This window comes from Armigeres subalbatus, chromosome 1 (genome assembly GCF_024139115.2).
Source record: "Armigeres subalbatus isolate Guangzhou_Male chromosome 1, GZ_Asu_2, whole genome shotgun sequence".
In the NCBI taxonomy this organism is placed as follows: Eukaryota; Metazoa; Arthropoda; class Insecta; order Diptera; family Culicidae; genus Armigeres; species Armigeres subalbatus.
The window spans coordinates 168,744,886-168,759,731 of record NC_085139.1 but is presented as its reverse complement, the minus strand read 5'-3'; the positions used below and the strand labels follow the sequence as shown (position 1 = coordinate 168,759,731).

Here is a 14,846-nt window from a genome sequence, read left to right as displayed (position 1 = left end):
GATTTGTTCACCGGAAAGCGTGCAGAAGAAATATGAGCGGCAACGGCTGTCTGGCGGTTGTGGATGCGGCTGCTGCTGCATCCGTGCGCCGTGAAAAGAGATTTTTCCAAATATATAAATTTCAAAGATAAAATCGGATCCAGACAAGGATCCAGTTGCTGCAATATCGAGGTGTACCATCAACAACTTCTGGCCGAATCGGAGGAGCATCTTCGACCGGCCGGCAGGCCGGCTTAGCGGACGCCGTCGGACGAGGACCAATGACGACGAACGTTGGTTGGTTGGAGCGCCAAAGAACAAGCACTTTATCCGGGCAACGTAATCGCTTGAACGCTTTACGGTTGCCGTAGCGAATTATAGCAGCCTCCGGCGCAGTTTCGGCGGCGGTTCGGAAGCTGATCCATGGAATGTCAAGTAAATGTGATTTCGGTTGACATACCGATAAAATGATTAACATCGTTTGTGCAATTCAACATCGTATATTCGGCCGAAACGATTATGAAGCCGATTATTTCAAATGACTGAATAGATGGCCGACAAACTTAAATTTGACGTTCAGCTGAAATGAGTTTAGAAAAATGTCGTATGGGCATCTACGGCCGAAAACATTGCAATTTTCACCATCACTTAGCACAGCACCATAACATTTTGAGCTAAAATAAGTTTTTAAAAGAGATTTTGACATCATTATTTTTTGTAATGTGTTCATTTTTATCTGGTTAAACCATATTAGCGGCCTTCCTAAGCGAAGATGGTTCGTTTGGCCGAAAGTCGTACGGCCGGAAACTATTTGGTCGAATGTTATTCAGCCAAATTGCACGTTAGGCCGAAAGTCATCTAGCCAAATCCCCGAAAACAGTTGGGCTGAAAATGCCATTTGGCCAGAAGCACCATACGGCCGAAAGGGACATATGGTAGAACTGGCTATTTGGGTCAATAGGTCATTCGTCCGGAAATACCATTTGGTTGAAATGGTCGTTTTGCGGAGAGGACCATTTGGCCGAAAATGTTGTTTGGTCGAATATGTCATATGGCCAAAATAATTGAAAGAGCCTTTTGACCGAAAACGTGGTTTTATTTCCGAAAATGTCGAAATTCATTCGACCGAAAGCCATTTGGCAGAATGCCATTGGGCCGAACAAAACATTCGGCCGAAACCCATCTGAATGTCATTTGGCAGCAGTGTTGGTAAAAACTCAAAATCTCAAAACTCATGGATGAAACGCACCCAACTCAACACCTAAAAACTCATGGATGAGTTGAATCATCCATTTGAATCATCGCAGGTCTTCTTTTGTTCTCCTTCGATAAAAACAGTGAAATGACGTTTGTCGCATAAAATATTAGACATTCTTTTATGTATAGCTTGAGCTTGAGCTTGAGCTTGATTGACTGCTCGTAGTTGCTACTCCATTATGACCAGATCAGCTGTTCTTGCACAGGGAACAAACAGATGTTTGCTTGGTACTAGCACACATCTTCAATGTACAAGTACTGGTGATCTCATTTGTTAGGTCATGCTGGCGCCTGCCACGTCAGAATGCAAGTCAATGTAGGGAAGGGGGAGGAATTGATGATGCAACCACTCGCCCACTGCACTTGCCACGAGTTCATGCGGAATTTGTTGGAATTTCTGGGTTAGGTTGGAGAGGCAGAGGTCCGTCTTGGTTAACGAGCTGCCAATGTGATAGATAGGAGAAGGTAACTGATGGAATTTCTAATTGGATGTAGGCAACGAGCTCTATACGTTAATTTCCAATTCTAGCAGATTAATGTTAGAATGCTCAAATTGAAGGTATAGGAATAGTAATGGAAATGGTATGGAAGTCCATTTCCAGTTCTAGCGATTGCTAGAACATGAGGAATAAAGAGAAAGATACAAAGTAGGAGAATGGAACGGACCTGGGATTGAACCCACGACCTCCTGCGTATGAGGCAGAAGCAGTAGCCATATGACTACCAAGCCCGCATCGTATTAGACATTCTTTTATGTATAAGCAATAAATTTCCCCCAAATTGATTTCAAATGCGTTTTTGAGTCAAAATGATTTTTTGGCAAATGAGTGAAATGATGCGTTTTAGCATAAAAAATTCAAGCGTGATGCATTCCTTTAAAATCGCAGACGATTTCATTCGCACGGGAGCGCTCGTTGATTGAGATTTATGAGTGATTTTACCAACGCTGTTTGGCAGAAAGGGTTATTTGGCCGAACAGGTCGTTTGTCCGAATAGGACTTTTGGTTGAATAGGGAAGGGTCATTTGGCCGAAAGGGTCATTTGCCCGGAAGGGCCAATTGGCCAAATAGGTAATTTGAAAAGTGAGAAATTAGGAGAGAAATTAGGAGAGAGATGTATCACTACCCACTTTTCGCAGTTAGAAGTAAGAATTAAAGAGTGAGAAATAAGACGTCTCACTTCTCACTCCTTATTTATCACTTCTCGCTGTAAAAAGCAAGAAGCGCGAAGTGAGTGGTGAGACGTATCACTACTCACTTTTCACAGTGCGAAACGTCTCACTTCTCACTCTTCATTACTCACTTTTCGCTGTAAAAAAATGTCCATCGAGGCACCCGATTGAAGCGATTTGGATAGGAAGAGTGGGATTCCCAACTTATTGTAAATAACCTATTGTTAATATTTCGTGGATAAAGGACGGGCTCTTCTCTTCATCTATTGAGTCAATTTGGGAAATAAGGGCTTGATTGTATTATTGTTTGTACGAACTTTCTTCTGGAAGGAGAATCTCTTCTCATCCCGTGGATTTCGCATAAATGTTTCTGCTTATGGAACTGCACAACCCAGTTTGATGAAATACAATCAAAACAATGATATAAACAGGATCAGATTGTTTGTCAGATACGACCAGTGCTACTGGCAGGTGCCATGTTATAATAGATCATCATCATCAATAGTGAATGTGGAAGTGTGGAGTGATTAATAATAAATGAAAAGGGAAAATAAGAAATGAAAAGTGAAAAATGTGAAATAAGATGTGAGACATCTCGAGCAGTACAAGTCAGACAAAAATGATTGGAGCAACTTGATTGTGACTCAATCGGGTCACATCTTCTTCTTTTTCATTGGCGTTACATCCTTCACTGGGACATTGCCGCCTCGCAGCTTAGTGTTCATTAAGCACTTCCACAGTTATTAACTGCGAGGTTCCTAAGCCAAGTTAGCTTTTCTGCATTCGTAATTCATGGGGCTAAAACGATGATACTTTTATGCCCAGAGAAGCTAAGACAATTTTCAATCCGAAAATTGTCTAGACCGGCACCGAGAATCAAACTCATCTACCCTCAGCATGGTCATGCTTTGTAACCGCACGACTAAGGAGGGCCTCCTGGTCACATATGATTTGCAATAATCTATGTGGAATATCTGTAATGCTAGGGTCTTACTTCTCACTGCCAAAAGCACTAATTGAGAAGTGGGAAACAAAAAAAACGAAAATGAGAAACGAGAAGCGAAATGTTCAACTTCTTTCTTCTCACTATTAATTTTTCACAATTCATTTCTTTTTTCCCATTTCACATTTATCATTTTTCACTGAAAGGAGAGAAGTGAGAATGAGGGATAACATGTGAGCCAGAAGACGTTTCACTTCTCACTCTTTATTTCACAATTCTCGCTGCAAAAAGTGAGTAGTTTGAAATGGGAAGTGAGAAATAAAACTTGAAAAATCTGGCTTCTCAAGGTGTAAAGTGAACAGTGCGAAGCGATAATCACAGAGAGGAGTGCGACGCTTCACTTCTCACCCCTCGTTTCTGACTTTCCACAGGAGTAGTGAGAAATAAGGGGCGAGAAGTGAGAAATGAGATACCTCACTTCTTACTTTTAATTTCTCACTTCTTACTTTGCATTTATTTCACTTTTTACTGTGAAAAATGTGAAGTGAAAAGTGATAAAAAAGAAGGCTAAGAAAAGAAGTGAGAAATGGGAAAAGAAATTTCTCACCGCCTATTTTTCCATATCTCATTTTTCATTGTGAGAGGTCTCACTTCTCACTTCTTACTTTCAACTCCGCATTTTTCACTTCTCAATTCTCAATTCATGTTCCATACAACTCTCTTCCCAGTTATCAATTTTTACATTTACTATTGTTTGACTGAACGACAATTTCGTCCGTTATGCAAACGACATTCACGGTCCTGTGATATCCGTTCAGCCAAACAACATTCTCGGCCATATGACCAGTTCGGTAAAATGAAGACAATCATTTTTTCGGTCAAATGACCTGTTCGGCTAAATGACAATCTCGGCCATATAATATGTTTGATAAAACGCAGGGTTCGTAATGTTCACTCAATCTCAGGAGCACAAGATGCTCCCTCGCAAAACATTTCGGAGAGAAATCACTTTTCGGGAAAGAAAAACAGCCTGGAGAGTGATAACTATTTTTCGCTCACTTCGATTGCCGCCAAACGTTGGTTTGCTCTTTTTCTTTCATATTCGAGTCTTTTCGTGGCATCATAAATGCAAATGGTAGTAGCTTATGTGGAACATATAACTTAATGCTTCCATACAGATAGCGTGGTAGTGTGGCTAGAGTAAGCGCATCCCCACAGCTATTATTGTTACTATTCTGGGTTCGAATCCCGGCGCGACCATACAATTTTGTTATTGTTCTGCGATAATTCTCGCGAAAAGTGAGTGAGTGGTAAAAGTGATGAATCGAAAAAGGATTTCCATCTAATAGGCAAGATTTTCGTTTATCTTCCAAGGCTAATTCTAGAGAAAATATTGATGGGTGAAAGATGATCCTCAACATAAACAACAAAAATACATTCTCCCTTGGCCCGAAAAACGCTTGCTTTGGTCTCACTGAAACGAAAAGTCGAAACCCTGATAAAACGACATTTTCTGTCGTATTATCTGTTGGGCAAAATGACATTTTCGGCCAAATGGCCCTTTTTGCCAAGCGACCATTTCGGCCGATCGGCAGTTCGTCTAAATTACTTTTTCGATGAGATAACCTGTTCGGACGAACGACTTTTTCGGTCAAATAACCAGGTCGGCAAATAGACATTTTTGGCCGTATGTCCACTTCGGCCATATGATTTTCAGCCAGATGGGTTTTGGCCCAATGGTTCATTCGGTCAAGTGACATATTCGATCAAACAACTTTTGGCATAAGGGCCTCCGACCAAATGGCTTATTTCCGAATGAGATTCAGCCAAACGCCCTTCCATAGCCGTGAGGTAAAATGCGCTACAAAGCAAGACCTTGCTGAAGGTTGCTGGGTTTGATTCACTTTTCTGAGATTGAAAGTCTTGTTAGCAAGAATGCAAAAATGGTAACCTGGCTTTGCAACCTCGCATTTTATAACTCTGGGAGTTCTGAACGAACACAAAGACAGATTTAGATGATGTTATGCCAATAAATAGAAGAAGGGCCTATTAGATTAAGACAAAGACATAGGTCAGATGAAGGTGATCAAGCAAATAAATAAATAAATTAATTAATTTTTGTGACCAAATATTATGTTACGATTTTAAATGGCCCATTTTGTCAAACACCCTATTTTTTGTTGATAAAAAAAAACATTTTCGGCCATAAGATCCGTTCGGCGAAACGATACTTTTGATTGTATGACTCATTCAGCCTACTGACATTTTCGGCGGTATGGCATGTTCGTTTGGGCTGTACGACCCGATCGGCCCAGTGATATTTTCGACCAAATTACATTTTCGGCCGAATGACATGTTCCGCCAAAACTTTCTTTCGATCAAATGACTTGTTCAGCTTAATGACCTTTACGACAAACTGTCCTATTCGGCCAAGTAGCATTCGTTCAAACGACGCTTCCTCCTTAAATCCTTAAATATGTATGTCATAAAGCAATTTTTTCGGTCAACTGACCTGTTCGGCTAAACGACATTTCAGCCATAATGTTTGATAAAACGACATTTCCTGTCGTATTATCTGTTCAGCCAAATGACATATTACCTTTTTTGCCAAACGACCAACACTAAGACTTAATATGATATAAAGGTGTCCCCGGATCCGATCCCGGATGCCCAAAACTGAACAACAAGATTCAAAATTGGTTCAGAGGCAAACATATGATTTTTTGAATTTCTGGAAGGATTTTCGCAAGAATCGCTGAATAAAACCTGAAAAATTTCTAAAATTCCAGAAAGAATTTTTTGAAAAAAGAAAATCTGAGACAATTGCTTTATGGATTATCGATTATTTGTGAAAAAGTGACCCAAAATGTCACAAATTAATTTTGTGTGATGGAAGATGGAATTTTGGAAACTACTAATTTTCTTATAATCCATTGTGCAATATTGATTCAAAATTGTTTGATTTGGAAATATATCAGCACTAAACAGAACAGAGTGTGCAGCAAATTATTGCACCGTTTATGCTTCTCCCCGTAACTCAAAGTGGATGCAGCGGGAGCTGTAGTGAAATGATGCTTAACCAGAGCGAATGAGCCAAACGAGCCGACTTGGAGTGAATATATGTGTAAACATTTGGGGAAGCCAAAAGAAGATGCTACGATTTTAGTATCATCTTTGGGAAATAAAAACGAAGGAGGCAAATGGTTCCTTTCGGTCGTTTTTCTTTTTCCTCTTGGCCGTTGATGCTGGCTGCGCTGGCTGGTGCTACTGCTATGATCGTCTCGTTGCACCGAAATAAAAATCAAATTGAATAAAGAATACGCTTTTCGTGAAACAGATAGAGAGAGAGAGACAGAGAGGCGAGATGGTCCAGGACAGCTGCCTACAAGGAGAGGACACCCTGCGATGAGGCAAGATATCTTAATTTAACCCGGAGTCGACTTTTTTTTTGTTTCTCGCACCTTACGGTTATAGCCTTCCTCGGGCCATTCGAATCAGAGGTCATTCCTTCTCATTGTTGGATGCCGAGTTATTTTTTTTCTGGTTCCCCGATTTTCCACTCAGACTAAAGAATACATAAATGGTTGAAATAAAGTTAGAAATAATAATAAAGCTAAATGAATTTGGAAATAAAGATGGGAAATTAATTGAATCATTTCTCTTTGGCTGACCGCGCTCATTTTTCTGTTAGACCTTGAGGTGTTGGGAGGAGGCCTGGCCTGAGTGCTCGGCTTGGGTCATCGTATGTAATTTATTGCATTTCTTAGAAAGGTGATCCCGTTCGGTAAGTGCTGTTGCTATTCAACAAAGATATTTAGGAAATTTATCACCTTGTTAATGTACGACGGCTGCCTTGAGGACATAAGTGAATCGATTAAAATGCATTCGCTGGATTTCCCTTTACGGCACTGTGTTAATTTAGTTTGAGTTGTTAGGATTTATAACATTCGCACATTAGTGAACTGTTTATGGAAGAGTAGTTTAGATAATCTTTGAATAAACTACCACTTCACTGAATTACTTTACTGTTTATCATGCAATATATTCGCGGTGAAAAATATTTTATTTGATTCATTTTTATTGGACCTTAAAAATAAAAGGTGATGAAAAATGCGTGTAAGTAAACTGCTAGGGAGTGAAGGTGTCGTGCTTTAGGTTGTTTTTATTTTCAATTACATTTTTAATCATTTTTGGTTTTAATTTTGTAACATTTATGGTATTACGCAAAACTACATTCTCCCTTTCAAACATAATCGTAGAACCTGTCGTTTAACCCATCTGAATTATTGTGGTGTTTGCAATATCATTTCAAAGGTATTCGTTATATACTCAGCAGTGTAACTGTAGTTGACGAAGCGAATAAATAAACTTCATCGCGCCATAAATGTAAGCCTCGTTCGATTTTTCAACGTTGTTCTTTAACGTTTGTGCTTGTGGACAGGTGGAATTATTTTCTTTTGATCAGTCATTATGTCTCGTCAGATAAGCAATTTGCATGATGGAGCAAGCGCAAGCTTCCTTCGGTATCAATGTAATCAACCCCTCGTGCATAATGATGGATGATGATAAGTGCTATCCATGCCATACCACTCGGAGCGGTTTAAGGAATCATGTGACCATCAACCCGGCTGAACCGTTATGAGCAGTAATTAAACTTCCTAGAAACGCACAACCCTGTCGACTTCCCGGATGAGCGCACAACTCCGAGAATACCGGTAGTGGTCTCTGTGGTCATAGGAAAATCTTCTGTATCAGCATCTCCTTCACTCAATCCTATCACACTGTACGCTATGGAAACCGTCAGACAAGCAAAAACCTCAACCTCGTTCTTGCAGCTACAGCAAATCTGTTGGCATTTGCTCGGTCCGTCCCTTGCACCGCTATGATCCGATTTCAACGCTCGACTCGGATGAAAACTGACGAAGAAGCTGCGGTTTTGGAAATTATTCCAGACTCTAACCAGAGGTGTTCAATCTTTGGTGCCTTCTGCAGCACTTCTGCCGGGCCCTGTTTCTCTGTTGGATGAATAAAAAACCAGACTCGAACGCCCCGAGAGTAGTTGGAATCAAGTTTTCCGAGCTCTCTCTGGCTCGTTCGGGCTGCGGTGGGTATGCCGATAATCGTATATAGGGAGGCAAGCCCTGTTTCGAAAAGTTTGCGGTTTTTGTCTCCGACCGACCATGAGGGCTTCAATCAAGCGATCGAATTAAAACAACATCCCACACCCCCGGGAGGTCAGCAAGGCAGCAGGCGACGCCGAAGAGATGCAACAACACACAAACCCAACCGCATTGCGTCTTTCTCTGTGCTGGCTGAAGCTTCCACAGGATCGAGCTTTGCTGTTTCGGTAAAGAGGATTACAAGCGAGCAACCATCATCGCCGGGTGGAGCTGCCGAGCGGCAACGCGGCCTGTGTTTAGAAGTAAGGGTTGTGAGGCTACAAAAAAATAACAAATAGAAGTGATATCAAGTCAATCTTTCCGCCACACTCGACTGCCACCCAACGACTCCCTGTTGCAGGGATGGTGGGTAGACACTTTGTGTTTTACTAACGCGAATCGTTAATTTATTCACCAAGTTAAAGATGCGTAGAACAGAGCTTACATTTATTTGACAACTTATATTTTATTATAATTTTGTGCGTGAAATCCACTACAAAAGATAAACAAAACTACAAAACTTCTATGACCGTTATAAGAACAGGAATACGCTGTGATTTACTTAAATATTGAAGTTTTTGTAGTACACATCTTGATAACTTTAAGTAACAATAAATCGATTTATGATGAACTTACTTTGAAGATTTAATTATTCTTCTCAACATTCTATTTAAAACATCAATAACAGGGTAATTTTTGTTTTTTTTTCGTAATAATTTTTTTGCAGCATTATTTCATAACGGAAGAATCGGCTAAATGATCGATATTTATCGGAAATTTTGATCTCTTGGCATTAATTAAAATCAGCATTGAATCATTGGTTTTCTTTTTTTTACTATCTCTCATTGAGAGGGAATAGACTGTGAAACGCCTCTTAAAAAAAGCGAACGCAACAGCCCTGCGTTGTTGATGCCGAACTGCCTCTGCGCAGTCACAGAACGGTTCAGCTGGGGGACAACTCGGAGGATCATTTAGCTCTCTCTGCTGCTGGCCTGGCATCACACACGTATCGAAGGCCGATGCGGCAGTCAGTGTGTGGATGGTAAAAGTTAATCGAAGGGTGAGATTGAATTACATCTCGTCTGCGGTAAACCTCGAAAACAACCATTGGATACCTTCACGAAGGAAGCCCCAGTAATAGCAGCAGCAGTAGGGGAAAATATGGAGATGAAGATGGTGATGAGAGTTGACCTTTTACTTATTCTCGACCGGCAGATGTGCATTCCTTTCTTTGCTCTGGTTTTGCTTTTCGGGGATTTGGTTACAGTCAATCATTTTTCGACAGGCGCACACACTCGTTTGACGTAGTTCGATTTGGTAGAAAGAGGCAAAAAATGGGGAGTTGGCATGATAGAGAATTTAGATGATGGAGTTCGATTTTAATAACAAGCGATTCGGTTTCATATTCTGTATTATGTCGTTGAATCAGTTACTCATTGGCCTTTATGGCCATTAGTACGGGTAGTCATTAGTTTGAAATTGTCATAAGGTGGAATCATTGAGTTTGGTTTGGCCGCTGATTGGTTGTTAGGCCGAAAGGAAATGGACGTACATTCGTCCGCAAATGTCGTTCGGCTTAACTTCATTTAGCAGAACAGGTCGCTAAGCCGAAAATACTGTTTAGCAGAAATGGTCGTTTTGAAAAATGTTATCATATATATCTCACTTCTCAATTATTATTTGTCCATTTTTACAGTGAGGAAAAAGAAATAAAAGTGAAAATTGAGAAACATTAGTGAGTAGTGTGAAATGAGATGTTAAACGTGAACGTAAGACGTATCACTTTTCACGTTTCATGTTTTACTTCTCACATCGTATTTTTTTTTCTTTTCACAGTTATATGTGAGAAAAAAGTGGGAAATGAGCTGTCCCACTTCTCACTTCTAACTCCTCGTGTCTCACTGCTCATTCCCATTTATCCCTTCACACTTCGGGTTAGGAACAATTTGTTCTTGAATGACCTTTTGTCCTTTTCGACCTTTAGTGCACATCGACCTTTTGTCCCGTTCGACGTTTTTTTCTGTCGACCTTTTGACCTTTTCGATCATTTATCTTTCGACCTTATGTCCTTTCGATTTGTTGTCTTTCGACCTTTTGTCCCTAACCCGAAGTGTGAAGGGACAAATGGGAATGTGAAGTGAGATACGAGGTGTTAGAAGCGAAAAGTGGGACATCTTATTGTTAACAACTTGATCTTGAAGGACCTTTTGTCCCTTTCGACCTTTTGTCCTTTTTGAACTTTTGTCCTTTTCGACCCTTAGTGCCTTTCGACCTTCTGTCCCCTTCGACTTTTTGTCCTTTTCCACCTTTTGTTTCTTCCAACCTTTTGTCCCTTCCGACCTTTTGTCCTTTTGGCCTTCTGTCCCTTTCGACGTTTTGTCTTTTCGACCATTTGACCTTTCGACCATTTCGACCTTCGACCTTTTGTCATTTCGACCTTTTGTTTTTTGACCTATTGTCCTTTCAACCTATTGTCTAAAAAGTGTAAACAGTGAGAAATAATAAATAAAAGGGGAGAATAAAATAAATGAGATGCCTCACTTCTAATTTTTCTCTTCTAGTTTCTTACTGTTCACTTCCCTTTTATTATTACACTTCGCACTTTCAATAAACTATTTTTCAGCCAAACGACATTTTCGGCTATATTCTCTACTCAGCAAATGACATTTGCGGCATTTGCGGTCGTATGACCCGTTTGGATAAATGATATTTTCGGTCAATTGGTCCTTTCTGCAAAACGACCGTTTCGACTAGAGGTATGCGATGCATGCCGACGACTGTTTTTGGAGTCTTGCCGCCGCCGACATTTTTTCACCGGCGCGCCACTATTCCAAATCGCTTACACTGCTGATCAAAAGCTTCTCATGTCATTTAAAAATTCCGAAGTATTCCTAAAAAGTTTTGAGTAAGTAAACGTTAAGTAAACTAACTAAAACAATGATAAAAAAATAAAAAAAATACATTTGATGCATTTCCTGGGGAGTTTCCGGTCAACGGTGTTCTTGAGAAAGCTCCCAAGCATTTCCCGAGGAAACTTTGATTTTTTTTTCCGAGGAGTTTCTAAAGAGTTCTCGAAGAAATTTTGAAGCATTTTCCGAGGAAATTTTCAAGAATTATGTGACAATATTCGAAGTATTTCATGAGAAAATTCCAAAGCGATTGCCGAGGCAATTTGGAAGCGTTTCCCGAAGAAAATTCCTAAGAGTTTCCTCGAGAAGTTTCGGAACGTTTCCTGAGGAAATTCCGAAGAGTTTTCAGAGAAAAACGTTTTCTGTGAAAATATCTAAGCGTTTCCTTAGCTTGCTTAAGTTGATTGACTGTATTCGTCTTAATTACTAGCCGTGATTGGCCGAGAAACAACAAATATGTATAGCTCAGTAATTGAATAGCCTTCTTGTGAATAGAAAACTGATCTCACTTTACATGCTTTCGAGTTTCATCAAATCAAGACCAATAACGATGTCAGCCGCAGTCAATTCAGGATTAGGAGAGGAAAATGGAGATGGGCCGTTTGGCCGAATTCTACTAGGCTGAAAGTTGTTTGGCCGAATATACTATTTGGCCGAACAGAGCATTAGGCTGAAAGTCGTTTCGCCAAAAGGGTCGTTTGACAGAAAGGGTCATTTGACCGAAAAGTTCATTTGGCCGAAAGGGTCGTTTGGCCGAAAGGGTCGTTTCGCCAAAAGAGTCGTTCGACAGAAAGGGTCATTTGACCGGAAGATTCATTTGGCCGAAAGGGTCGTTTGGCCGAAAGCGTCGTTTGGTTAAAAGTGTCATTTGGCCGACTAGGTCATTTGAAAAGTGAGAAATTAGGAGGGAATAGAGAGACGTCTCCCTTCTCACTCCTCATTTCTCACTTCTCATTGTGAAAAATGAATAGCGCGAAGTGAGTAGTGATACGTCTCACTACTCACTTCGCGCTCCTCATTTTTCACAGTGAGAAGTGGGTAATGAGACGCCTTACTAATCACTTCGCACTTTCTTTCTTCTCACTCCTAATTTCTCACTTTTCAAATGATCTATTTGGCCAAATGTCTTGTTCGACCAAATGACCTATTCGGCCAAATGTTCGGCCAAATGGCCGAGGCCAAATGACCCTTTAGGGCAAATTATCCTTTCAGTCAAACGATTATTTCGGCCAAATGACTCTTTCGGTCAAATGACCCTTTCGGCCAAACAACCCGTTCGGCCAATGGACCTTTTCAGCCAAATGACCCTTTCGGTCAAATGACCCGTTCGGCCAAATGATCTTTTCGCCCTAATGGTTTGTTCTGCCGAATAAGTTTCGGCTAAACGACCTTTCCCCGAGGAAAATAAGTTCAACACTCATTGCAACAAAGAGGAGCCCGAGGAGCCCTCGACATCACCGCGGGTGCAACGTAGAAGGGATAGTTGATTAGACGAGAAAGTAGTCTATAGGAAGACATTTTGGTAAGCGACTAAATAATAATTTACTCACCCACACAAAGCAGAACTAAGCATTTCGATTATAGCGCGATTGTTCTGCATCCGACTAACGAGCGCTCAAAACACGATCGATCACGCAGTAATTGATTTACTTTTCGACCACATAAAACAATCTATTTGCCCGGATCTCGCGAAAGTTCTGCGTCCGATGCGCTACGTTTCCCAAAATTTCAAAGCGTCTCCCGAAAAAAATCCAGATACTTTTCCTATGAAATTTCGGAACGCGTTTCGAAGAAATTTCGAGACGTTCGCGAAGAAATCCCGAATAGTTTTTCAAAGAAATTCCGAAGATTTTTCCTAAGGAAATTCCTTACAGTTATTCGAAGAAATTACGAGGCACTTCACGAAGAATAATTGAAGAGTTTCCTGAAGAATTTTCCGAGGAATCTCCTATTAGTTTGCTGTGGAAATTATTAAGCGTTTCCCTTAAAAAAAATATTGTTTGTACTTATGCTTCGTGCTTTCGACTAAACGGCCCTTCCCTCAATTTCGTTTGGCCGAAATAGTGGTTCGGGAAAGAAAATTTTTGTTAGTTGGTAAGATAAATAAAAGTGAGCTCTTTTCGATAGTATAAAGCGTTTGTTAATAAAGATATATGCCAAAAAGCTATTAAAATATATTCTTTAATTTATTTACGAACCGCCCAAAGCAGAACAAAGTAAAACGGGTCTTGTAAATGTTCCACGTCATATATAAGACACGTTCAATCGCACACTTATTAATCCTACCTAAACACGTATGATCGCGCACCAATGAATTTACTCACTACGTTTGGATGGAAAGGTTATTTGGCCGAAAAATAAATTCGGTCGAGTAGGTCATTGGGCGAAAATGTCGTTTGGACAAAATGATCATTATGTGGAAGAATTTGATCTGAAAAATGTATTGGAGGTAACCACTTTCCTTCGATGGGACTCGAACCCACGGCCCTCAGTACGCTAGGCTGGTGCTTTTAATTAACTAAGCTACGAAGGACCTTTGTAGCTAAGTTGGTTAAAAGCACCAGTCAAGCGTACTGAGCGTCGTGGAAAGTGGTTACCTCCAATTTTCCAGATCAAAATCTTCCACATAATGTACATATTAACATCTGAGTTTTAAGAACATAGTAAATTAATGTCCAATTTTGGTGGTCTAATACCCGAAAACTAATTTTGATTGAACCAAAGTGGTCGTTTAACAGCAAAGGCTATTTGGTCGCAATTTTTGTTTGCCCGAATGTTTCATACGGCCGAAAATGGTCGATCAGGTCAAATTACCGAAAATTTGTTTTGATTGAACAATAGTGAATTTGGAAAGTGTAAAATGATTGATAATGAGTGATAAGAAGTGAGAAATTAGGAGTGAGAGCGCAAAGTGCGAAGAGTAAGAAATGCAGAGTAATAATTGAGAAGTAGAGCGTTCCACTTCTCACTCGCCAAGATTTTACTTCACGCTTAAAATCAATAACACAGAGATGTGTTTGCTTCACACAAAACAGACCCTAATGCAGAACATCCCCTAGATGAGCGACAGTTACACAGACACAAAAATGCCTCGTACGGTCGTGATAACGGTCCTTTTCAACATGTAAACGTTTGTACAGATTCCTTGTTTCATGAGGAACCAAATACTGTTGAAAATATTGAAATCCAAGCTTCAATAAAAACACACGAGCTATTTTTGTGGCTGTGTAACTGTCGCTCATCTAGGGGATGTTCTGCATTAGGTCCGTTTTGTGTGAAGCAAACACATCTCTGTGTTATTGATTTTAAGCGTGTTCTCACTGAGATAGTTGAGAATTGCAAGTGAGAAATAAGAAGCGAGTACCCGAGCACAAATAAATAACTAATTGATAACAAATTCTGTTATCCGGTTATCTGACATATTGATA

General features: G+C 40.2%; 1 protein-coding gene across 1 annotated transcript in view; it reads left to right on the top strand.

Moving 5' to 3' along the window:
• The window catches only part of LOC134205522 (irregular chiasm C-roughest protein-like), a 169,718-nt gene that overhangs the window by 82,107 nt on the left and 72,765 nt on the right, over window positions 1-14,846 (top strand). The window lies entirely within an intron of this gene.